This window comes from Mytilus galloprovincialis, chromosome 5 (genome assembly GCF_965363235.1).
Source record: "Mytilus galloprovincialis chromosome 5, xbMytGall1.hap1.1, whole genome shotgun sequence".
Taxonomy (NCBI): Eukaryota; Metazoa; Mollusca; class Bivalvia; order Mytilida; family Mytilidae; genus Mytilus; species Mytilus galloprovincialis.
Window position 1 is genome coordinate 99679921 of NC_134842.1, and position 20964 is coordinate 99700884.

A 20964-nucleotide genomic window follows, 5' to 3' on the forward strand; every position below is an offset into this window, starting at 1 on the left:
ATATAAAGGTTGAGGATGAACACGGATGTGGCCAATTTCATTTTTGACAAAAACAATCTGAAAAATTACGTTTTTCGGCATATTTGATAAATTTTTCATATTTAAGCTTTAATCGGAGCGTTTTTAATGACTCAATCAGTTAAAATCTTTCACATAAACTAATTGAATCAATTGAAATAGACACTTAAGTGTTTAAAAAGTGTCCAAAATCTTTCGTTTGATGGACCTGAAATTTGAGGCCAAAATCGGCCCTTACCGGACCTACTCCTTTGCATATAAAACTGCCAATAGTTTCCTCCTTTTTGAAAAAAAAACCTGCGTTTTAATGTTAAATTAACACGATGATTGTCCCTATCGAAAACCCTTATGCTTATAAGCGATAGAAAAATGACATTGAACGTGAATGAGTTTAGATTCACGAGGACTTTGACTTCTGATTAGTGAATTACATTTCAAGGAATTTTTATACATCGAGTCTCTAAGCGGTGATGAAGTACTTGTAATTGATATTATGAAGAAGAAATTTAATCGATTTTTTAAAAGATAAAGAGTATCAAGGGAAAACTTAAAACGATATTTTATAGATAAAGGGTGTCAAGGGCAATTTTTAAACCTAGGTAAAACATCACATAAATAAGTAATAGTATGAACCAGAGGTCAATGTTTTCTCTTTTAACTACAGTGTAACCTGTGTAATCCGACACACTTAGAAAAAAATGTCAGAATGAGTAGGGTGTCAGAAAAACGGAGGATTTTATCTGCAAGGATATGCATCGTTAGCGACCATGACAGTACTAGTGTGTCAGTGAAATCGGGATGTTGGAAAACTCAGGTGTTGGATTAGGCAGGTTACACTGTATTGGTAAAACCGTTATAGGAAAATCAATCTGGATATTTAAAAGACATCAATGAATAATAAGGAAATATTATTAATGAGGAAATATGACACATATAAAACGAATAGATCTAGGTAGGACACAGAACCAAAATTAAGAAACACAACAGTATACATGGACATTTACAAAGATATAAAAATGGAGAAATTTCTACCTGTACTTAGCCTATTAATATGTTCGATAGCTTTGAATGAAACTGACAACACTACATTATCTAACATTTTTGAGAAGGAAACAAACAGTACAACATTATCGTACATGTTTAAGAAGAAAATAAACAACAATGTACCATTTAACATCAATAATACGGAAAGAGACAACACTACACTGTATAACATGTCTAAGAAGGAAATGAACAATTCTACTTTATCTAACATGTTTAGGACGGAAGGAGACAGCACTACAGACTGCAACATGTCTAAGAAGCAAACAGACAAATTTGCATCACGTAGCATGTTTGAGAAGGAAGAAGACAACACTACATCATTTAAAATGTTCGAGAAACAAACAGACAACAATACAGTATTTAACATGTTCGAGAAACAAACAGACAACAATACAACATTTAACATATTCGAGAAGGAAGTAAAAAACACCACATTATCGAACATGTTTGAGACGGAAACAGAAAAATATACATCTATTAACACGTTTCAAAAGGTAACAGACAACACTACATTATATATATATCTAACATGTTTGAGAAGGAAGCAGACGACTCTATATCATTAAAAAACGAAACATTTTCTTATCTGTCGAACGACTCGATTAGATATATATCAGGTAAGAAATCAGACGAAACGTTACTTCAATGGTATTACATCGTACAAGATCGGTATTGCTTTTAGTAAATTATTAGTCCTCAATGATATCTTCAGATATGTAGTCAGAACTTCGATACTGACACGAACGATATTAGATCGTCCTCAAATTTGTCCCTCATTACATTTTAAAGTTGAATTTATTTATTGTGTTATTCAAATGGTTCGATTCTTATCCTACATCATGTTCATGTCCATGCTTTTTCAAGTTTCGGCATTGACTGCTTCGAATTAAGGGTAATCCAGCAAAAAGAAATCTCGCACGCTTTGAAATTTTTAAGTTTTATTCCATTTATTGTATATGTATGACATACATGTCATTAGATAGCTAATCATTTATAAAGCAAACAAGTTAACTCGAACCAAAACTTACAATTCATTTTGTACATAACAATAGACGAATCCGATATTCCCCGTCTTTTACTGACCAACACCTGAGACGTCAAACTAAGTAATAAAATGTGTCATGTATCATCAATTTATAGTCCAGGCTAATTGAAAACAATTGATTGCCTCATACTAACTGTAAAATATGTAGTGATTTTCTCGGAGTAGTGATCTACTGTTTTGACAACTGTGTACAAATCACATTGATTGACACCCCAATACAAAAATACAACTACAATGAATCCTTGAACGACCATCACACAGAGAAGAATTTGTACATTCTGTGTCTTTATGTGAAATATATAAATTATCACTGAATTTCAATTAAAAAAAATAAGACTACCAGTTTTTGAAAATCTTATTTTCTTTTAATCAAATATGCTTTTGTTTTTAATTATAAAACATTCACAGACCATAGTATCCAAGAGCATGTACAAAGACAATATTGATTAAACTAAGGTATACTTTGGATGTTTTACCCAATGAATAGATAATATAAGCTGTATTTGGCGAAACCGTCCGGCGTATTGGTTTAACAATGATTTTCAAATTCGTATGTACTTTTGTCTTTTAAAACGTTTTGATTTTTGATCGAGATTTTCTTGTGGGAAGTTGGAATATATTATAAAATATAAAAATGTTGTATTAATTTAAAATGAATCTAATTTTTATTACGTTATCTTAGTGTTGAATGTTCTTTATACATTCGTGAATTGCTTTGAACAGAATTTTGATTATAAATAAAAGAACCTTCTGAGTCTAAAATTATACTGTAAATTGTAAAAATATTGGAATTAACCGTCGCCACGATATAGTTTTGTTTTGCGCTCAGGCGGTGAAAAGCAAACATCAATCATACCTTATTTGTTAAACTTATTTTATTGCATGCAAAAGGATTCTAAAATTTGCATATACCAATACCAATAGTTTCCTCCTTTTTGAAAAAAAAAAACAGGCGCTCTAATGATAAAGTAACACAATGAATGTCCCTATCGAAAACCCTTATGCTTATAATCTATAGAAAAAGGACATTGAAAGTAAAAGAGTTTAAATTCACGAGGACTTTGACTTCTGTTTAGTGAATTACATTTCAAGGATTGCTTGTACATCGATTCTCTCAGCGGTGATGAAATACTTGTAATTGAATTTATGGAGAAAAAACTCTAAATAAAGGCAACAGTAGTATACCGCTGTTCAAAACTCATAAATCCAGGGACAAAAAACCAAAATCGGGGTAACAAACTAAAACCGAGGGAAACGCATTACACATAAGAGGAGAACAACGACATAACACCGAAACGTAACACACACAGAAACGGACCAAGCATCAGACAAAACACCACGAGAATAACAAATATAACAAGAAACCCAACTCATGAATTTGGGATAGACAAGTACCGTGCCACGTCTGATCTCAATATCTTAAAAATAAGAGAAAACACAAACGACTCAACGTTAAAATGCAACACACACAGAAACGAACAATAATATAACAATGGCCATCTTCCTGACTTGGTACAGGACACTTTTAAAGGGGAATACAAGTGGTGGGTTGAACATGGTTTTGTGGCATGCCAAACCTCGCACTTTAATGGCAAAGTTAAATATAACATTGAAATGACAACATAATATTACAGGACTACAATACAAATAAATAGGAGAACATATTAGACAAAGAAAAACATGATTAATAGATAACAAAAAGCATCAGGTATAAAATTCAATACGCCAAAAACGTGCCTTGTCCACACAGGACTTACAAGTGACGCCCAGATATAAAAGATCGAAAGTGAAAAAAGTACAAAGTTGTACAGCACTGGAGATAAAAAGTTGAAAAGGTTTCGCCAAATACGGCATTGTTTTTATGCCCGGGATAAGAACATTCTTATTATATCTAAACGATCTTTTAAAGATAAAGGGTGTCAAGGGAAATTTTAAAACCTAGGTAAAACATTTCATAAATACTACGTAATAGTTTGAACTAGAGGTCAATAATTTCTCCTTCAACCACAGTGTAACCAGTGTTATCCAACACACTTGGGGACCTGCACAAAATGTCAGAATAGGTAGAGTGTCGGAATACTAAGGTGTTTTCTCTGCAAGGATATTGATAGTTTGGGACCATGACAATATGTCAGGGAAGTCGGGAAGTTGAACAACTAAGGTGTTGGATTAGGCAGGTTACACTGTATTGGTAAAACCGTTATATGATTAATCAATCTGAATATTTTAAAAACATAAATAAATAATAAGGAAATATGACTCTTATAAAACGGAGAGATCGAGGAAGGACACAGAACCAACCTTAAAGACAACAATATACATGGATATTTACAAAGATATAAAAATGGAGAAATTTCTACCTTTACTTAGCCATCATTTGATATGTTAGGGAAACAAACAGACAAAAATACATTTTATAACATAATTGAGACGAAAACAGACAAATATACATCTTTAACACTTATCAAAAGGTAACAGGCAACACTACATTATCTAACATGTTTGAGAAGGAAGCAAACAACTCGATATCATTAAAGAACGAAACATTTTCTTATCCGTCGAACGACTCGATTAGATATATATCAGGTAAGAAATTAGACGAAGAGGGACGAAAGATACCAAAGGGACAGTCAAACTCATAAATCTAAAACAAACTGACAACGCCATGGCTAAAAATGAAAAAGACAAACAGAAAAACAATAGTACACATGACACAACATAGAAAACTAAAGAATAAACAACACGAACCCCACCAAATGTTACTTCAATGGCATTACATTGAACAAGATCGGTATTGCTTTAAGTAAATTATTAGTCCTCAATGCTGTCTTCAGATATGTAGTCAGAACTTCGATACTGACACTAACGATATTAGATCGTCCTGATAGTTGTCCCTTTGTTCATTTTAAAGTTGAATTTATTTATTAAGCTGTTCAAATATTTCGATTCTTAACCTACATCATGTACATGTCCTTGGTTTTTCAAGTTTAGGCATTGACTGTTTCGAATTAAGGTTAATCCAGCAAAAGAATCTCGCACGCTTTGAAATTATTAAGTTTCATTCTATTTTTTTTTATGTGTATGACATACATGTCATTTAGATAGCTAATCATTTAGAAAGCAAACAAGTTAACCTGAACCAAAACTTACAATTCATTTTGAACATAGCAATAGAAGAATCCAATATTCCCCGTCTTGTACTGACCATCACGTGAGACGTCAAACTAAGTAATAAAATGTGTCATGAAGCATCAATATATAGTCCAGGCTAATTGAAAACAATTGATTGCCTCATACTAACTGTAAAATCTGCAGTGATTTTCTCGGAGAAGCGATTTACTGTTTTGACAACTGTGTGCAAAAAGTAAAATCACAAAAATACTGAACTCAGAGGAAAATCAATTCGGACAGTCCATAATCACATGGCAAAATCAAATAACAAAACGCATCAAAAATGAATGGACAAGAACTGTCATATTCCTGACTTGGTACAGGCATTTTCAAATGTAGAAAATGGTGGATTGAACCAATCAAATCACATGGATTGAAATCACATGGATTGGGTATCAAATCACATGGATTGACACCCCAATACAAAAATACAACTACAATGAATCCTTGAACGACCATCACACAGAGAAGAATTTGTACATTCTGTGTCTTTATGTGAAATATATAAATTATCACTGAATTTCAATTAAAAAAAATAAGACCACCAGTTTTTGAAAATCTTATATTCCTTTAATCAAATACGTCGTTTTTTTAATTATAAAACATTCACAGATTATAATATCCAAGAGGATATTCAAAGAATTTCTTGATTAAACTAAGGTAAACTTTGGATGTTTTACCCCAGGAATAGATAATATAAGCTGTATTTGGCGAAACCGTCCGGAATATTAGTTTTACAATGCTTTTCAAATTCGTATGTACTTTTGTTTTTTTAAACTTTTTGATTTTTGATCCAAACGTTACTATAAAGGATATTCTACACGAAAAAAAATCATCTGATCCTTTAGTTGTAAAAGACTAGTGATACCATACTGTATGCAAGTCTTAGATATATATTACATAATTGTTATTGCGATACTCTTGTTAGAAACATTTTGCTAATATTATGTCTAAATATGTAGTATACAATATAATATAATTAATTCGTATATTTTAACAAATTTGATTCGTTTAGGGATAGTCACATATTAAACTATATTTTCGAAGGTAGAGAGAAAATGGCGGATAGGAAAATGCATATTGCACAGCAAAAAGCATATTGCACGGTTATTTTTATAATATCTCAAAACCGATATACTTTGTGACGTCATGTAATGAATTTCAGGATATTGTTAAACGTTTTGAAACAAATGATATCTGTGATCAATTATGTAACGAAAAAAATCTTCAAATAATTAAATTTTAAACAAAAAAAAAAGTAAATGAAATAACAACTAATATGTTGATATTATCATGGAGCAAATATAATATTTATAAAATTCCAACAAAATCAAATAACGATTTTAATACAAATATGGTCGGAAATTAATAATATAACAAATAAAGCCTTTGTATGAGGTCAATACAGGATATATCGACCCAAAGAAGTATATCGACCTCGGACTTCGTCCTCAGTCAATATACGCCTTTCATGTCAATATATCCTTGTATCGATCTCATACAAAGGCTTTATTTGTATAGTATCAAACATGTTATACAAGTATATGTTCTTAATTCCAGAATATGGAAATGAGACAACTTGTGAATTTACAAATCTAGAGGAGAATATCAAACCATCTACTTTTGAAATTATATATCCTCTGCATAAGTCAAAGGACATGTTCGTAATAATATTTGACGACTCAAATTTGATTACCATTGAAATAGGTAAAAAAGATTCTCGAAGTTTACATAAATTGGCAGATTTTTATCGTCGATGGATAACTGTCAAAAATATTCAAAAACTGTTCCATATTGTTACAAAGAATATTGTATATCGAAAGCTATTCTGCAATCCGTTAGAAACATACAACATCAGTTACATTGCAAATACAGTAATTCCGTACTTTTCCGATATAGGAATATATTTTACTGACCATTCAACCTATTGCACAAGACAGTTCAAAAGTGTCGTTGAAACAAAGAACAATTTTCTAAATAATAATGATATCAGCCTCTTCCTAAGAAAACGAACTTTTTGTTGGAAATATTTGTACTTCACAAATCAAGTGATCACAAAATTGTCTTCGAGAAGCTTGAACTCAGATAGAAACATTTTATTCCATTGGATTAATTTGCCATCATATTCAACCGAAATATCACTTTTTGTTACAAACAAGCAGCATTCATGTATAGACCAGTTTATTTCATACAGTCATCTGGACTGATTCGGTGAAAAAACAATGGAAGGAGACTATCTCTTGATTAATTATATTATAGAATTTAACTCTGCAAACAACTGTTTAGAAATTTGGCATGGGTGCCTTAACGGTAATGTAATGTTTGATATACCAAACAGAAAAATAGCATATGCACAAGTAGTTCTAGCAGCTGAAGTTATAGTAGTAAACGCTTTTGCTCTATATCTATTCATTCAAAAAAAACAACAGAACTCCAGTGACGATCGTTTTATCAGCCTTAGCTGTATCTGACACTATAACTGCAATATTTATGGTTCTTCCCGTTTTTATTGTATATCAACATAATTACCATCATATTAGAAACACAGATAACACCCTGGTTATTTACATGTTTACATATCCACAATGCGCTGTATATGGCACTGTCTTAGATTTAAAATATTTGTTCCACTTTATTTCTGTTCTAATTACTTTGCTGGTGTGTCTACAGAAAACAATAGCTGTGTCATTTCCCATTTGGAGCAGACGGTATCTTAGTATTAAGATGAGCACTTTAACATGTTTGTTTATTCTAATTTTTAGCATCACTCTGTTTAGTCCTATAATCAAACTTGTTTTCCATTTTGAGGAAGTTGCAGGCAGTTGTTGTAAAAATTCTAAATATGCAGATTATTTTTTAAATACTTATATGTATATCTATCTAGTAGTTAACCTCTTGACATGTATAGCATGTGCAATCGTAGTTGTATGTACTATTTACATATCATGCAAATTGACAATCTTAAGAAGCAGTTTGCCATGGACTGATAATGCTTTTGTTCTGAAAAGGAACCGAATTTCAACAATTATAGTAGTTCTAATCTGCATAATTTTTGTGCTATCTGAATTAGCATACATTATTATGATTATAAGTTTCTTATTGTATTTTTATGTTCCTCAAAGTGAACTTTATAATCAATTGCTATATTCGATGCGACCAATTGTAGAAATTATTTTGATTATTGGGTTTTCTTTGAACTTTGTAGTTTATATTGTTATGAGTAGGAAATTACGACAACAGGTGATGATAGGCTTAAGAAAAATTACAAGATGTTGAGGACATGTTTTGTATAAATATTGAAGGTTTGATAGAACGTGTTTACTTTGATTTTCTATGTATATATTTTTTGTGTTTTACAAATACCTTGAACTATTGTAGAATCTTATTATATTTTATTCAAGAACCAAGTTATAATAATCTTGATGTAATAGCGGTTTATATTTGAAATAACAATTATTTTAAATGTCATTAGTGAATATGTAAGATACAACTTTTTTTAATATAGACTCACAGAATAAAAATAAACAAACACCATGGTATCGATACGTTTGCATATATGTTATAATGTGTTTTGTTATTTGTTTGTTTAAAATATTTAGCTTAAAGAATATAGAACTATTTAAAATAAAATTTCAATTTTGAAGATGAAGTCTTCCAATTCTATCTGTGTCTGGCATGAATCCTCATCACGTAGAGACTGGCGTCCGGTGTCGTCCGTAGTTCTTCATTTTGTTTTTAACAAAAACTGTTCTCCTCGGACCAAACTTAGCCACACTCATCAACTTGGAATGCAGTTTATAATAAAAAAAAGTATCTAGTTACCCCATTCGAAAGGATATACCTGGCTTTGAAAGAACACAAATGGTAAAATACGTGCTTTTTCAATTTTATTAAAAGTGTTATACATATAAAGAGTATGAAAAGAGCAGAAATCTTCAGAGAAACTTGAAATAAAAAAAATTACCAGGAGACAAGATATACAACTCGTCAAATAGCCGAAATTGTCAGACGACTTCCTAATTGAGTTGTTATCCATTTTATGATGGTTTCATCATTGCGCTTTTGTTGAATACATGTACTTGCTACAAAGTGGCGACATACAAATTTATGTTGACAAAAAGAAACGGTAGAATAGGTACTGGTGTACACTGATTCAAATTTTCAAACACCCTGAAACGACCCGACACAAATATATAGCTATAAATTGCAACTTTTGTTAAGCGTCTTCAGACGCTCTAGAATGTATAGCAGTGAACAAAGTATAATACAAATACATAATTCCTAGGAATAACCTGTTAAATTTAGTAATCCATTACGTTAAAATTTAATTTTGGATGTAACGCGTCTTCGGATTATCTGACGTTGTTTTGTTTATCAGCCCATAGACATAATTTAGGCATGTGACCGTGACGTCATCAACGTTTTTCATGGTTTACTCCGGTTCAAAATGGAATTTTAAGTAATTATAAGTACATGTAATGACTGTATTTTTTCCCTGTCTATTCGAAATAACATACAAAATGTGGTGCACACAGTTAATTTACCTGAAACGTGCATTATTATTATTATTATTATTATTATTATTATTATTATTATTATTATTATTATTATTATTATTATTATTATTATTATTATTATTATGTGATTTCTTCATTCAGAGAAACTATCGCCCTCTGCTTATGTCCAAGTTGTACAAGTTATTGGTTCACACGTATATATAGAATTTTAATTTTGGAAACTTGAGGATTTTTGAGGTATATGTTTGTTAGAACAACACTAAACGTGATAATTGCAATCATATGCAAAAGTTTTATAACAGTCTGATGTCGCATAATCCCATTTATAAAGACATTTTCTACCACATGAAAGTAAATTCCCTCTACTTAGAATGCGTTTAAAAGCACATCTCTTTGTCTTTTTAAGATCCTATGATTCAGTCTGTATTCGTAAATGGATTCCACGCGAACAGTTTACCACAAGAGTAATATAATCCATTTAGATACGACAAGGCTTAAGGTTTCTGATGATTTAGCAACACTGTGCCTGAAATAAAATGGCATAAATCCGATTTTTCAACTGTTTGTACTAATGGAGGACGCATATATAACGTAAACTCTTGTTTTCTATTCAGACTGTAGCACCTATCCGCTAACATCTAGTCAATCTTTGCTACAGAAACAAAAAAGTCTGGCATTTAGGTGTATGTCTTATCTATACAAATAAATATTAATTTTATGTACTCGACTCACTTCTTTGTTTTAAGAATTTCAGTGTTATAAACATTTCAATTCCAAAAAAGCTTTTATATAGCTGTAGCGAGAAATTTGAATATATTCAAAAGTTTTTTTTATGGGTGCAAGAAGAAAACAATGCCATGATTTACCAGAAATTTTAATTATGAAATGTCATGAAAAATATTAGAGATTTTTTTGTAATATTTGAGAATAGGTTTCAGCAAGAAATACCTGATAGATACATAATTTAAAAATAAATCGAGATGTTGGTGAATTGTTCAAGAAATCGTTCTGCCATTAAGTTAATTGTGTAATTTCAAAATGCTGTATCGGATAATAGAGTAACATAAGCATACCGTCAGAAAAACGCAGCTCAACAAGAATATATATAAAACCATCAATTTAGAATAAAAAAGGCTGTGATATAATTGCCAATGTGACTACTATCCACTGAAGACCAACACGAAGTAAAAGTCAGAAATTATAGGTCACCATTGAAACATTTGAATTAAATGTATTGAATTTATCTGTATTCAGAAGAAGAATTTTAAATCAAATACCATGTATGACTATTTATATTGAATCACAGCTTAAACAAATTGTTCCTTTTTTAAAAAACAGAAAATAAAATACATTCTCAAATATAATAAGTCGGTTACAGTTAAATAGTTTAATTTCTTAATCCCCTCTACTGAATCTATTTGTAAATAAGACATTTTTACATAATTTGATTTTTTATTTTATTTTGCAGAACAGTTTCTTATTTTTTTTGCTTTTGCTTAATTTGTAAACTTTTAAAATTAGTTTCCACCGCTGTATTCGCTTACTTAGGTAGAATAAAGCAAACATCAATCAATCAATCAACCAATAAAATGTTATTATGTTTTGTCGATTTTACTCTTTCCAAATTCTTAATTTTGATATAAAACCAGTTTTACCTGAGCAAAAACTCATTTCTTTTTGATACAAATGTAACTTATAAACGAGAATGGAGTCTGTATATATCATATATAAGTCATTATAGTCCTTCCTTACGCCTATATAACCCAACTCCGTCGCTCCATATTTCTCGTATCGATACTTACTGCATGTGTCTAATTTAAGAGGGACGAAAGATACCAGAGGGACAGTGAAACTCATATATCGAACATAAACTGAAAACGCCATGGCTAAAAATGAAAAAGACAAACAGACAAACAATAGTACACATGACACAACATAGAAAACTAAAGAATAAGCAACACGAACCCCACAAAAAACTAGGGGTAATATCAGGTGTTCCGGAAGGGTAAGCAGATCCTGCTCCACATATGGCAGTCGTCGTGTTTCTTATGTGATAAAAAATCCGGTAAATAGTCTAATTCGGGAGGTCCCATTCATGAAAGGGAAATGATACAAACTATTATAAAATCAGCATGACCCTCTCTCTCCGTTTTATTTATAGACAGCTTTCTTTCTCTTCATTTTAGTTACAGCAATTCGATTGGCAAATCAGGGTAAGCAAGTTCTATCAAGGGCATCGAATGTTTCAGGAGCGATAAAATTTTAAATATCGAAATTATATATATATATTGAGTAAAATTTTTAAACGATCTTTTATAAATAAAATATATCATTTAGCATATTTTTCCATTACAACACTTTAATAGACCGTGGTTTAACTTGTTGCTAGGCCAATTTTACTCTAGCCCTCAATCTCAGTTATATGAAAGGTGACATCTAGAGGCATATTTGTCTGAAATTATTATCTCATTACAATTAAGCCAGCATATCTTGCATATCACCATATTTTTTTTTAATGCACTATTAGTATATTATAAGTTACATGGTGTGTTAGTGACCTAATATGGGATATATGGGGTCAGTAAATTCCATATGGGTTGGGAGCGAAATTATTTATATTGAAGAAATAATTAATGGGGGCTTGAATATATCGTGATTTTACCCTGAGCGCTAGCGAGGGGTAAAATATCGACATTAAGGTACAACCCGTGGTAAAATCACGATATATTTAAGACCCAATGAACTATACCGATTCTAATAGGACAAATACGGCAATTCTTTTGGATCGAAGCGTTCTAGCTGGAGGCAAATATTTGCCGTTCTCATTAATAAACGCACTATTAAATATTGTCCTTGGAGAAGATTACCTTAGCCGTATTTGGTAGAGCATTTCTTTTGGAATTTTGGGTCCTCAATGCCTTTCAACTTTTTACTTGTTTGGCTTTATACCTATTTTGATTTGAGCATCACTGATAATTTGTATGTGGACGAAACATGCGCCGGGGGTATTAAATCATAATCCTGGTACCTTTGATAAATATGCCAACGATAACAACTTGTTAGCTCTATTACATGTATTATTTTTTGTGAAATTATTTCAACCTTTTATCATCATTTTTTTCGTCTGTTAAATCCTTTTTGTTTTTTCCTCAACAACGTGTTGTTTTTATAAAGAGTTGTGACATAATTACCTATTTTAGGTATTTTTGACATATAGCTCTTCAACGATTTTCGGTACTTATCTATCTTCGGATTTCAAATGTTTGGCTTTGAGCGTTCCTGATGTATGTAAATCCAGAAAAGCGCTCCGGACGCAAGAAATTATTAAACGTGTTGTTTTCAATTTTTCACATCACTGGGTCGATACCTCTGCTGGTGGACCATCAGTCCCCGAGGGTATCACCAGCTCAGTAGTCAGTGCTTTTGTACTGACAAGATTTAACAAACTATTCTAAAATTGTCCGTTAATAAATTTTGAAACTAATATGAAACTAAGGTTTCAACTCCCTCAGCATGCTCAGGCAAAGTTGGCTTTAGATGAATTTGGCTATTTTAGGTATTTTTGACATAAAGCTCTTCAACGATTTTCGGTACTTATCTATCTTCGGATTTCAAATGTTTAGCTTTCAGCTTTCCTGATGAAGGTAAATCCAGAAAAGCGCTCCGGACGTAAGAAATTATTCATCGTGTTGTTTTCAATTTTTCACATCACTGGGTCAATACCTCTGCTGGTGGACTACATGACGTATCAGTCTCCGAGGGTATCATCAGCTCAGTAGTCAGTGCTTTGGTACTGGGTCTGACTTGATTTTGCAAACTGTACTAAAATTGTCAGTTAATAAATTTTGAATTTTAATATGAAACTAAGGTTTCAACACCCTAAGGGCAAAGTTGGCTTTAAATGAATTTGGCTATTTATTTTAGGTATTTTTGACATATAGCTCTTCAGCAATTTTCGGTACTTATCTTCGGTTTTTAAATGTTTAACTTTGAGCTTTCCTGAGTAAGGTAAACCCAGAAAAACGCTTTGGACGCAAGAAATTATTAAACGTGTTGTTTTCAATTTTTGTATTGTTTTGAAAGGGAAGTAACTTTTTTCTAACCGCATATGGTTGCTAACCTTATATGGTAACTCACCATGTATTTTTAGAACACCCTATTTCAAGTATACACGTGTAAGCCATTAATCAATCATATCCCTATACATCTATTGGAGGTAAAATTATTTTGTATACATCAAACTTAAAACCCTCACCCGCTAATACATATTTCCTCTTTTTAACTTTGCTTTGTGAAGCTTAGTGTTTTTCGTAGAATATTTTATCGGCTGATTTTACAGTTTGTATTTTTTGCTGTGTTAAGAAAACGCTCGTTTGTCATTTTTTATTTCTGAAATATCCAAATAAAAGGTCGAAGATAGATAACTATATTTTAATATTTCAGTATCGACTAAAACAAAAGTTCAACATCGATTGAAAGAATATTTCATTATTGACTGAAACATTACTATAACTCTGATTGAAAGAATATCTAGAGACTAACTAGTTAAATCAGTGAGGACATCTGCGTGCATTTATAATGTATGAATGCGGAGTTAATATATCATTCACATTTATCGCGAAATTTTACACCTGCAATACGGTATTTACATTCAAGTCATCCTCAGTGATAGTATAGTGCATGTCGTATTTGAATGTCTTGTTAAATGACCTGCTAATTTTTAAAATTTTATATAGCAGATTTTGTATCAACTCTTCATCTTAGTCACTATGCAAGTTATAGTTAAAGTACGCCCTTCAACTCGAATCTTTGGCTTACACCGAACAGAATGCTACACAGGGACGGAAAAAAACTTAATCTCTAACTATTCAAACAGCAGTGTGAAATACTGTGATTGGTTGCTCATTGTCTTTGAAGCATCACAGAAGGATATTTTGCCACCCTTATTTTGGACATTTGATTTAAAGAGGTTAATGTTGCTCATGTGCCTACATTTTGGCATTTATCAAGAGGTCTTTTAGATTTTCACTATAGCTGTAAACATACATAATGTGTATTCATAAAAGGGAATAATGCAAAGACACGCTTTTCCGTGAAATCATATCAGTACATCTTTTCCATTCGATTTTAGAGGATATTAATCTTTGTCTTAATTCGTTGACCGGAGTGTTCGTGTCTTTCATATCTTTAGAGATAAAACAACGTATTGTGTGTCCATCTGGTGCATTCAAACACGTCTAAAGACAATGTGACTAAGCAATTGTCCAAGCTTATTTTATTTGTTATGTATATTCTACTTAGTCTTTGTTATTAATATGCTTTCTAATTCATATTTCATTATTGCTATCGCCATGTGACCTTTGACTTTTGAAAGAATATACTTGAACACACGTGGCATGTATTGCTTGGTCGTTATATATTTTTTCATTGTTTGCAATTATCATTCGTATAAATAACAAAAACTCTAAGAAATTTCCATCTACAGTTTGAATTGTCAGTATGTTGTGTTTACTGTATGTGTCGAGTGGCTTGTTCTTTTTTTCATTTCTTGTGTTAAAAAATGTCACTGGTTGCATGACGTCTTTCGAGCATCCTCAACGGAAATTTTGTCGCAGTAGTTTTGGTAAGTTAGAACGAAAGTATAATATATGTCAGAGACACAATCAATTTGAATGAATTTTAAAATAAACGAACGCTTTGATTCATATTTCATGTATTTCTTTACAATAAATCGTGTACATTCCAAATTTTTCAATAAAAGTATGATTATAACGACGATTTCGGTTTGAATTATTTAAAGAATCATTCAATTGGAGTTGATAGCACAAATAACCCAAACATGAAAATGTTATATATTTATTTTGATTGTTTCAAACGAGTTACAAATGCATGATTAAACATAATGATGACACAGTTGATACAATTGTAAATTAGTATTCAATAAAAAAAGGTATACAAATTATGCAATTATCATGAGTATAAAGCTTTATAAGTAATCCTTACTTTCAACTTTATATATAATTATTGATTCAAATCCGAGTGTAAGTTTTGTTTAATATCCAATTTAGCACTTGTATCACTTTATTTTATATACATTTTGTAGTTTCTAAAAGTAGAAGTATACCACTGTAGAAAAAAAAATGTAACAGCATGTCTTGCAATTAAGAGAATTAAGCCAATAACATATTATGAAGTTGAGATGAAAAACACCAAACATTGTGATATTGTCAAATTATTCCTTAAAATAATAAGTTTTAAGATGATAAGTACTATATTCTTAGAAAAGGTGAAGAATTTTTGTTTTCGTTTATATATTTATAGATTATCGTTAATCATCTCAACGTCCCGGCTCAAGCGAGAAAGGCAATCGAGTTGAGATGACCAATGATAATATGTTTATCGCTATTTAACATATGACGACGTTGTCAATTTCATGTCAATTTCGTTAGCAACGCCACGTGTCTGCTTAGTTTCTAGCGATACTTGTCCATCTCAAGCAATTAGCATGATATGAAATATTATCACAAAAAGAGATCGACGGAAAATGCATAAAAAAGCGATAAATCGTATTATAGGTAATTATGGACTTATTATTGACAACCTTAGCGAAGATAAGTGTATTGTTTTTCAATTAAAAGGATCTTTTAAGATGTTTATGTGGGTCTATAGTATACATCAAATCAAGAATGGAAAAGGTAAAAATGTCAATGATACAACAACCCGACCAAATAGAAGGCAATTCCTAAAGGTAACCATTTGGTCTTCAACCCAGCTAAAAATCCCTCACCCAGATGATGGAGGCAGCTGGCCCCTAACAAATTGTTTACTAAGTTATTAAAAATGAACCTCACACTTAACTCCAGAACATATGAATGAACTTATTTAAAAAAATATATACAAGTCTTACAGAGACAAGAGTTTTAATTTATATAATACCCAATGTCAAGGTAACGTTTCCAAAGATTTGACATTGTATATGAATATGGCAAATTCTTAATTTACCCCTCAGGCTTAAAAAGTCATTCTTAAAAGAGATGTTTTACTAATTTAAAAGTGAAAAAGTTAAAACGGAGCCACAAATAACAACAGAAAAAAGCATCAGACTCAACATCTCGCGATAGAACAGTTTTATCGTGTTTTACTCAGTAAATAATAATGCTACCACTTTTATTTTGTATTAAACAAACAATCAGAGTGACAAGCAGAAGAAATTATTTAAAGGGTTCTAAGCACTTTACATAAGTACTTAAGCAAACACAATAAACAAATATATTGATCACTCGTAAAATTGTGTGTTTATATCATCATGTAAATACTTCCCTTTTCTAGTTATCCATGCGATGGTAAACAGTGTCAATAAAATAGACGGACCACCTGACGATGCAGGGACAGATAATCTTGCTGTGTATAAATACGATATACTTGTCATGAAGAAGTTGAAGGTAAACTTTAAAGTGAATGTGTTGACTTTTTACAGCACTTGGCTAAATAGTTATCAAAGGTACAAGGATTATAAGTTAATACGCCGACGCGCGTTTCGTCTACATAAGACTCATCAGTGACGCTCAGATCAAAACAGTTAAAAAGCCGAACAAGTACAAAGTTGAAGAGCATTGAGGACCTAAAATTTAAAAAAAAGGTGACAAATACGGCGAAGGTAATCTACTCTTGGGATAAGAAAATCCTTAATTTTTCCAATAATTCAAAGTTTTGTAAACAGGAAATTTATAAAAAATGACCATATAATTGATATTCATGTCAAGAGCGAAGTTCTGACTACTGGGCTGGTGATACCCTCGGAGGCGAAACGTCCACCAGCAGTGGCATCGACCCAGTAGTGTAAATAGTTATCAAAGGTACCAGTATTATAATTTAATACGCCGACGCGCGTTTCTTCAATATAAGACTCACCAGTAACGCTCAATCAAAACAGTTAACAAGCAAAACAAAGTACAAAGTTGAAGAACATTGAGGACCTTATTGTAATCTATGTCACTGTATATTGGGATTATTGTCTCACCGACAAAAACCAGTAATATCTTTTATAAATTACTGCATATACTCTTAAGGTAATAACTTTAAAGACTATTTTATTTCACAGGGACCTTTCCAGATGAGGTCAGACAAGGAGGTAATAGTTGAGACGACAGGGAATCGTGACCTCTGTTCTCTCAACCTCACTGTTGGAGAAGAATATGTTTTATCAGGTATTTGGGTGTGTTTATGTAGTTATGGCTATTGTTGCGTGATTGATATGTATAATATAACATGTATAACCCGCCTGATAAGTTTGTTGGCCAATTAGTCGAATGTCTTCATAAATTATTTGTATGGTTTTAATATTGCATCGTGTGGACTGATAAGTCTTCCTCCTGACTATTATACCTTTTCAACAATTGTCTACACCTACAGCTGACACCGACTACGGCATTTAAAATGTAAGTGGTCGTCTCAATATATATATTATAACAAAAGTACAATTATGGAAAGAATACAACAGCTATTTTCCTAAGTTTTGTAGGTATACAAGTAAAATAACAAAAATACCGAATATCAAAGAAAATTTTGAACGGAAAGACACTAAAAAAAAAAGCAAAATTAAAAGCTTAAACACATCAAACGATTAAATAACAACTGTCATATTCCTGTCTTAGTACAGCATTCATTTATGTAAAAAAAACCGGTAGATTTTATATAGTCATGTTCAATTTACAAATCAATTCATTTTCATATATGTCATATTTGTGTTTTATCAAGTCATTTTTATATATGTCCTATTTGTTTTTTATCAAGTCATTTTATATCTATCATTTTTACGAGTATATTGAGATATATGATAACTAACCAAACAAAAGCCGCTGCAATTCTATTTGTGGATCTTCAGATCATCAAAAACTAAGTCGATATTTATCAATTTTGGACTTTTGACTAAGTCAATATAATATGAAGAGGTTGACTAAAAAATATCCTTAACTTGTATTTTCCATACTTGTATGCATATAATGCATTAGGAAAATAGCGTTCAATATTCTTTCTGTGTATATTTAAATTGTAATTTGCAAGTATTTTGCGTTTAATTGTAAATTATCAACGAAATTGATTTTATGGCTTGAGTCGGTACGGCGTAAGTGAGAAAAACAATCGAGTTGAGATGACCAATGATATTTGGTGTATCGCTATTTTACATTTGACGACGTTGTTAATTTCTTTGACAACCGGCACGTCGCCTTTACGTTTCTATTTTTTTCATATTATTCAAATATGCTAAGAAAGGAAATTATCTGTCATTAAAATCAAACAAAAAAAAGGGAAAACTAAAAATATCAATATATTATTCTAATATGACGTGCTTCTTTCGCTTTGTAAACAACACCGTGTGCAAATTTTCTATATATCTATGCTAAGCGCAGACTCAGAGATATACATAATAATGGATGTGACAATATACCTCCAACGTAAATACACATGTATTCGATTTTATTGTATTAGAAATTGTAATAAAACAAAAGACAAAAGAACTTTTATTTTTATTCGGATACATAATAAAAAGACTTAAGATATTGCAACTAGTTGTGTTTATTTCCTAAAATAAGCTGTATTTTGTGCAAAGTCAATTTCTCCACAATCAGGGGTTCGTTAAGGGAAGAAAATAAGCTTGATATTTATGTTACGATTTTATGTCACGAAAATAAAAACTATTTTGTAACCATCGAAGTTCGTGTAATATTGTATTAAAACGGAATTCTGAGGTAGGTTTTATTTTATTTTCTATTCTATTGCATTATTTGCATATTAACTGATTTTTCGAGTCAACATTGCAGCTCCTTCGTTACGAAATATCAATTTTGGATTTGACGGTATCTTATGAGAAAGCAGGTAAATTAAAAATCGCAAATATTTGGTTTGACAATTAAGCATATTTTTTCATGCGGTTATTAACGAACTAAACAGTACAATCTAAAGATTTATGAGAATATTTGAGCTTTATCTAAGAAGGAGTAAAAAAGAGCAGCTACACACACGGCATACCCACCCTCGCTTCTGTATTTGAATGAACTTATTTGTCCTATTAGAATCAATATAATTCATGGAAGCCTTATATTTGTTTGAAATTTACACATGGCCTGGGCCGTGATATTCGAATTTTATTCTGAATTTGAACATGTTGAACATCTTCATAGCTTGTTTACCAGCATAACATATAACCTTCTCAGTATAACATTACTAAAAATAGATATATTACGATTTATGATTTAATGATCTATTAGGCAACAACTGTTATTGATATGAACAAACATTAAAAAACGTATAGCTTTCATCAGTGGTCAAAATCAAATGTGGTTAGAAAGTGTTTAAGGTCCAAAGATGACCAAATGTGCAAAAAAAAAAAAAAAAATGCCTGATTACTGCAAAAGCAATTAACGAATACATATAAGGACAAACAGTTAGTATCGGGAACCACCGATTAATATCATTCGTTTTGTGGGTGTCTTTATGTAGTGGCTATTGTTGCGTGATTGTTATGTATAATATAACCCGCCTGATACGTTTGTTGTCCAATTAGTCGAATGTCTTCATAAATTATTTGGATGGTTTTAATATTGCATCATGTGGACTGATAAGTCTTCCTTCTGACTATTATACATTTTCAACAATTGTCTACACCTACAGCTGACAACGACTACGGCATTTAAAATGTAAGTGGTCGTCTCAAAAGTAGTAAAAGAGGGACGAAAGATACCAGAGGGACAGTCAAACTCATAAATCGAAAATAAACTGACAACTTTATGGCTATAAATGAAAAAGACAAACAGACAAACAATAAAACACATGACACAACATAGAAAACTAAACAAATAAACAACACAAACCCCACCAAAAACTAGGGGTGATCGCAGGTGCTCCGGACGGGTAAGTAGATCCTGATAGTAATGGTTGTATATAATTGACATTGATCAATAATTGAATTGAAAAGGAAAATACAACACGTTGCTTTTTTTTTATCACAGCGATATTATTTTATTTTTGAATTGAAAATGAATGAGAGTCTGTATGGGGTTAACAGAATAGACATAAATAGACGAATACTATAGAATCACGCACAAAAATAGAAAAGAGAAAAGAGCCAGATGGTCCCGTTGGAATTCTCGATCTGTAACTTTGTTACTA